The following is a 6,000-nucleotide window of genomic DNA, read 5'->3' on the forward strand; positions in this document are numbered from 1 at the left end:
GGGCCAGAGCTGAAACTGTTCTGGGCCAGCACAGGGCCAGCAGTGTGTCTGCAACTGGCCTTGTGGTAAACCAGATCTGGGCCACCAAAGGGCTGTCATTCTTTACATTGTGTGGGCCAGATCCGGACCATACCAATTTTGCTATGTGGGTAGGAAGCTGAAAAGTAAGAAGGCTGTTGCAAGGTCATGGAACAAGACACGGAATGGATGAGCCTTCAATTCCACTTCCTCTATAACGATGACTTGCTCACTTTCTAGGTCAGGCATGGGGTTTTAGCCTCTGTTCTTTAGCACTTTATAATGCATTTGAATATTCAAGCTACGTATAAGATTGAGGGAAGTTTTCATGTTGAAAAACACCACAACTAGAAATCTATTTATCGGAAAGAAACTATCTAAACCTACCTGGTCATATGTCAAAATGTAATTGCCCCTCTCATTAAATCATGAAAATACTGGAATGATTTTTTGGAATGTTTCACTTTCCTTAGTTAAGGGCAGTGTTCATGATTCGACAATAAGAAGGAGACTAGGCAAAATGGCATCCATGGAAGTTTTCCAAGGCAAAAAACTACAAAATACAAAAACTTAAAATAAGTCACACTTTCACCACGTTTTCTTTAAGGATTTACGTTTTGGAAGCAAGACAGGGAATTAACAGGAAATAATATCAATGAGGATCTTAGGCACTTTGTACAGCTTTCAAATAATTATTATCAAATGACTGTCATTCTATCCCTGCCATGGTATATAAATTTTCCTTTTTCATTTTATTCTTTGACTAGTTTTACACATGGCAATTATATTATTACAAGTGAGTAGTTAATTGGGCATGAGTGAGAGATCAGAGCAAGTGTGATTCAACAGAACCCTTTGTTAATAAAAAACAAACCTTCACGGAACCTTGTACAGCCCCAACCTGGAAGCAGGCCTCTGAGAATGATTCATTTGAGACCAAGGGGTCCCAAATGCGCCAGGGAGGTCTGTCATCCCATAGAAAATAGTGCTTTCTGAAATAAGTGAGGGCCAAATCTGGAGGCCCGGGTAGTACAATTATGGGCTATGCAAACTGGCTTTAGGGAAATCAAAAATCATCTTCCTGGTGGGAAAGGAGTTGAAACAGCTGGTGGACACCAGAAGACAAGGAAAATGTGGCTCACTTGTGGAATATTTTAGGTACCTGACATGTACAGACAAGCAAAGTGGGCCTTTGTGTGCGCAAACGAGAAACATAGAATGGGTCTGCATTTGTTTCTACTTCCTCTATGAAATATAATGAAATATGTTGAAAGTTACCATTTCATGTTGGCGTCAACCTCAGTTATTCGACACTTGATCATAACAGTATATCACTTTTACTTATGGGAACTTTTATTTTCGACAGTTAAAAATGAGGAGATAGCTATAAAGCCCCAAGTCTTGTGAAATAATGTCTGAAGTGAAAATAATTTCAGAAGTTTTGAAAGATGTTCTTTGTTTAGAATGTTAGCAAGGCTGTTGGCTAATTGATGATACCATAATAATAAGTTTATCTGTCAGTCACAGACTTTAGATATGCTCTTCTTTGCTGTCTATATGATTTGCATTTCAATACTTACATACTGGTGAGAAAACACAATCCATTTTGATATTTAAAAAACATACAATAAGGCCTTAAGTGTGATCACTTTACAATGATTTCTTTTAGTCTTCTTAATGTAACCCAATATACAAAAACCAGCAATGTCAGGTTCAGGGTAAGTACGTGACCCAAATGCAGGACTTCCCAAAAGAGACTGTGTTTGTTCACAGTGGAGATGGTGAACAATAGCGTGACAGTTTCCAAAAATATGGCTTCCATTGTGGAGCTCGTGACTCCCACACAGTGCTCATGGTCTGTAGTGTGAATGGTGAAAACACCAACACTTGATATATACAATAGCTCCACTCCTGTGACACACTCCCTACCAGGCTCTTGAAAAGACAAGATCAAGCAAAGATAGTTTCATCTCAGAGTCAGGGCTGTACTGACTAGTTAGCTCAGCCACACTATTAAGTAGTGGACCACTGATTGGGATGATCAGCGGCAGCCGGTGACTTGATGGACGACAGTTATGGCTGGCTTCAGGATGGGAAATCCTTCCAGCCTCATGATCAGAAGTCATTAGAGACAGTAACGTGTTACACGTTACTGTAATCTGGTTACTTTTTCAAGTAACGAGTAACGTAAGGAATTAGGATTGCAAAAAAAGGTAATTAAATTAATGTTACTTTCCCGTAAGCACGCTTCGTTACTGCATTATTAACCAGTGCTTTTGTTTGTGAGAGTGTCTCATGACAATGACGTAAGCGTGTGCAACATTCGTGGTTAATAGCTGTGTGCAGATCAACAATGGTTAATATATCGAGTGCGGGAGTGAGTATGACTGTGCAGCGCTTAAAGCATGGAAGTACTGACCTTACTTTGAGTTTCATTCAGTAAAAAGAGACAAAAACTTTAACATCCACTGTTCACTGCGTGGGAAGAAAACTTCTTTTTACAGCAAAAAAACCCCCTAAACTTCCAAGCAATGTGAAATTCACAGAGAAACTGCCGGATCCTTCCACTGACATGACTGCTGCGGCACACCTGCACCAGGGCAAACCTCCACCCACCCCACTCCTGCTAAACAGGTGAAAATAGATTTAAGAGCAACAGGACTTAGTGCTGCTGAGTCTTTGATTTTATTTATTTGCTGCTGTCTTTTACTAAACACAGCAGGCTCTGGAGGTTTGCCCTGTGACAGGTGTGCCGCAGGTGTGCCATTTTACCACTGACATGCTGAAATCTAAAGAGGAGCAGATCAGACAGAGACTTACAATGCTTCCAGATGAAAATACTCTTCAAAAGGTGTATGAATTCACTGAGAAGGCTCATGTAGCACAGCATAGTCTAAGACTTGTACATGGAAGAAATGGAGAAGAAGGCTTTGTTATCTACCCTGGAACACCACCAAGTCCTTGGTTCAGGTATGTGGATGACACCTAGATGAAAATCAAATCTAAGGACGTACCACAATTCACAGATCACATTAACTTGGTGGGCAAACACAGCAAATTCACCAGGGAGGTTATGAAAAGTTGCAGGTTAGCTTTCTTAGACTGTGAGATTTCCATCAGTAATAGGGGACATTTAGAAGTCGATGTGTACCGTAAACCTACGCATACGGATCAGTATTTAAGATTTGACTCTCATGATCAACTGGACTTCCGGCCAGGGAAGCAGAAGAACATCACATCACCCAATTTCCTTCGGGGTCAACCTTCAGGATCAATAAAGTTTTACTGAATTGAATTGAATCAGGAAGGCCCTGAGTAAATGTGGTTATCCCAGCTGCACATCTGTCAAAGCTAGGAAGGCAACAAAAGAAAGCTCCAGGCCATCCAGGAGAGAAAGACAACTGTTGCATAAGGAAAAACCCTTAGTGATCCCATATGTGTCAGGAGAATCGGAGCAGTTAAGACTCCTTTTCTCTAAACAGAATGTCACTTATGACTTTTAAACCCCAAAACACGCTGTGCCAAAAACTGGTCCATCTAATGAAACAGGTCCCCTAAAGTAAACAGAGTGATATAGTGTACACTGTTGAGTGCCAGGAGGATTGCCATGATTTTTATACATCAGGGAAACAAAACAACCTCTGGATAAGCAGATGGCACAATACAGAAGAGCTAACTCGTCAGGCCAGGACTCCATAAAGAAAAGATTTAATTTCTACATCATGTGAGGACAGAAATTTGAATTTGCATGAGGTATTTGGAAAATGGTGCATTTATACCTGGATGAATATGAATTTTTTGAAGTATTCCCATGAAAATGTGACAAAGACACACAGACCAGTTTGATTCAATGCTTAAAGGTTTAATAATGAAGATGATGTTCTTTCAGGAAAGTAAAGTGAAAGCTTAAAGCATTCTTGCCATTACACACTCATTAAAAGAGACAATCCAACTACAGGTTGCATCATTTTTCAACTTATTCCTTATGTAGCGTTGCAGTGAACTAAAAGAAGTAAAGATGTAAGAAGAGAAACATTTTAAGCTGGATTTATGAGATTATTTGCTCCGAGGACCGGTGAACCAAGCCTTCATTCCAGAGATCGTCTGACTTTCCTGGCGCAGACAAATGGGTATCTGGCGTTACAGGGTATGTCATTCATACAGAGGTTTCCTGTAAGCACCAAAAATGAACATTAAGTGAAGCCATGATCACATGAACGTCTATGCTGACACAAATATTTAGTTTGCATAATAGCAGGAGCACCTGTCAATATTCATTTTTGACTCTACTTTCACAGCACTATGTAAATGTGCTTTAAATTTAAAGACATGAAATACAGCAAGTCATTTTGTTCAATATGGTAAAAACCAAAGTTTGTCTTTGTTAAAAAATAAAATATAGAATTTATATTATATTCCTGTAAGTCGTTGCTATTTAGCACACCAAATGATAAGCATTTTTTGAGAAAATGTGGATACTGTAACAGTTTTTGTTCCCCTCAAAATGAATTCATACACTTTGTTTTAGCTTTTACCTGTCCAATTCATATGCAGGCAGTTCTCTCTGCCCCCGACATTGTTAGGCTCTCCTTGACACCAGTTTGCATATGTGAAACGGGTTCCATCAATCCAAAACCAATAACCCTCCTAGAAAACACAAAAAACAGAGAATAATGTCGATAGGCAGGCATATCTTCTAGCGTCGGAACTAATTTCTAATATTGAGTAGTGTACCTCTTGAGCATCTGAACCTCCAATCCATGTAGGGACATTATTACGAGCACCATTTAATATGACCCTCTGAATCGCTTGGTATTCTCCAAGGTTGCGCACAGATGCCAGATTTGCATTCAGGGCCTGACAGTGTCTCTATGGGGGAGAACAAAAGATCTAGTTTAAACCAAGTTTGGCATGAAAAGTATTAAAGGAGAGAGAGAATTAACAAATGCTAAATCAAAATCAATGTTTTTACCTGTGCCTGAGCCCAAGTCAGTTGATTGGGAAAGAAGTGAAAGTATTGGTTTCCATATTTAGTCCAACCCCAGAAATCCCTGAAACATGTAGATCTCTTCTCTACAAGATGCTCTCCTGAGGACAAGCAAAGAATACTTAGCAAAAATGATGTTTGGGTATCTATCTACAAAAAAGTTGTTATCTATCTATCTATCTATCTGCAACAAACTTACTGGCATAAAAGTTAGGACATAGATGTGTTCTTCAGTATGACAATAATCTGAGAGGAAAATTGTTACCAACCTTGGGGATTTGATTCAGACCCATCCTTACCCACTTCATCTGGAAAAACCCGAAAAAAATATAATTTTGATAACTTTTACTGTTAAATTTCCATTTATAATATTCATATTATAAATGGTGTTTGTATTATTGAAGCACATATATGCATGTATAAATATCTATATTACACTACAATACTCACTCGCAGCAGTGGTCAGAGCGATCATTGCACAAAGAAGTGCAGACACAGTCAGCAGCTTCATGGTGATAATTAGTATCTCTGTGAACAACAAAAGACCCAAAGTTATTGGCACTTCGTTAAACAAAGCACAGAAGAGAATCTGAGTTTTCAGCCAACCTTTTGTAGAATATCTTGTCTGTTCAGTCAGTAGCTTCAGCCTTCCAAGGTTGGAACAAGGTGATGAACAGCTCTGAGATCACTGCTTATATTCTGTTTCTTTGTAGTTTCAAAACAGGGAACTAACATTGAAAAAAAATGACACGTGTATTATGTGATTCATGCTGGCCAGACTTTTACTGCACTTCTTTCTTTCTCAACCAAAACCAAAATTATTGCCAAATGCTGACTACATCTTCCTGCTGCCCACTTAATTTTACATACTGACTAATTTGTGGGAACTAGTGCGTTAGCGCAGTTAGGTTGTTAACGTGTTGACGCCGTCCAGCCCCAAGCACGGTGCGATCCACGGTAACTTGTTAACGAAGATTTGCCCTGTTATGGCGTTA

The 6,000-nt window shown here is 39.3% G+C and overlaps 1 long non-coding RNA gene across 1 annotated transcript; it reads right to left on the reverse strand.

The window, feature by feature from the left end:
* Positions 1–3,859: 3,859 nt before the first annotated feature.
* Positions 3,860–5,750, reverse strand: LOC102080349 (ladderlectin). The gene is made up of 7 exons (XR_002060833.2): positions 5,612–5,750; positions 5,456–5,533; positions 5,275–5,313; positions 4,991–5,106; positions 4,753–4,887; positions 4,554–4,665; positions 3,860–4,189 (listed from the first exon to the last, which is right to left on the reverse strand). It is a non-coding gene; the product is annotated as a ladderlectin (long non-coding RNA).
* Positions 5,751–6,000: the final 250 nt, after the last annotated feature.

Source organism: Oreochromis niloticus, unplaced genomic scaffold, assembly GCF_001858045.2.
Source record: "Oreochromis niloticus isolate F11D_XX unplaced genomic scaffold, O_niloticus_UMD_NMBU tig00000098_pilon, whole genome shotgun sequence".
Taxonomy (NCBI): Eukaryota; Metazoa; Chordata; class Actinopteri; order Cichliformes; family Cichlidae; genus Oreochromis; species Oreochromis niloticus.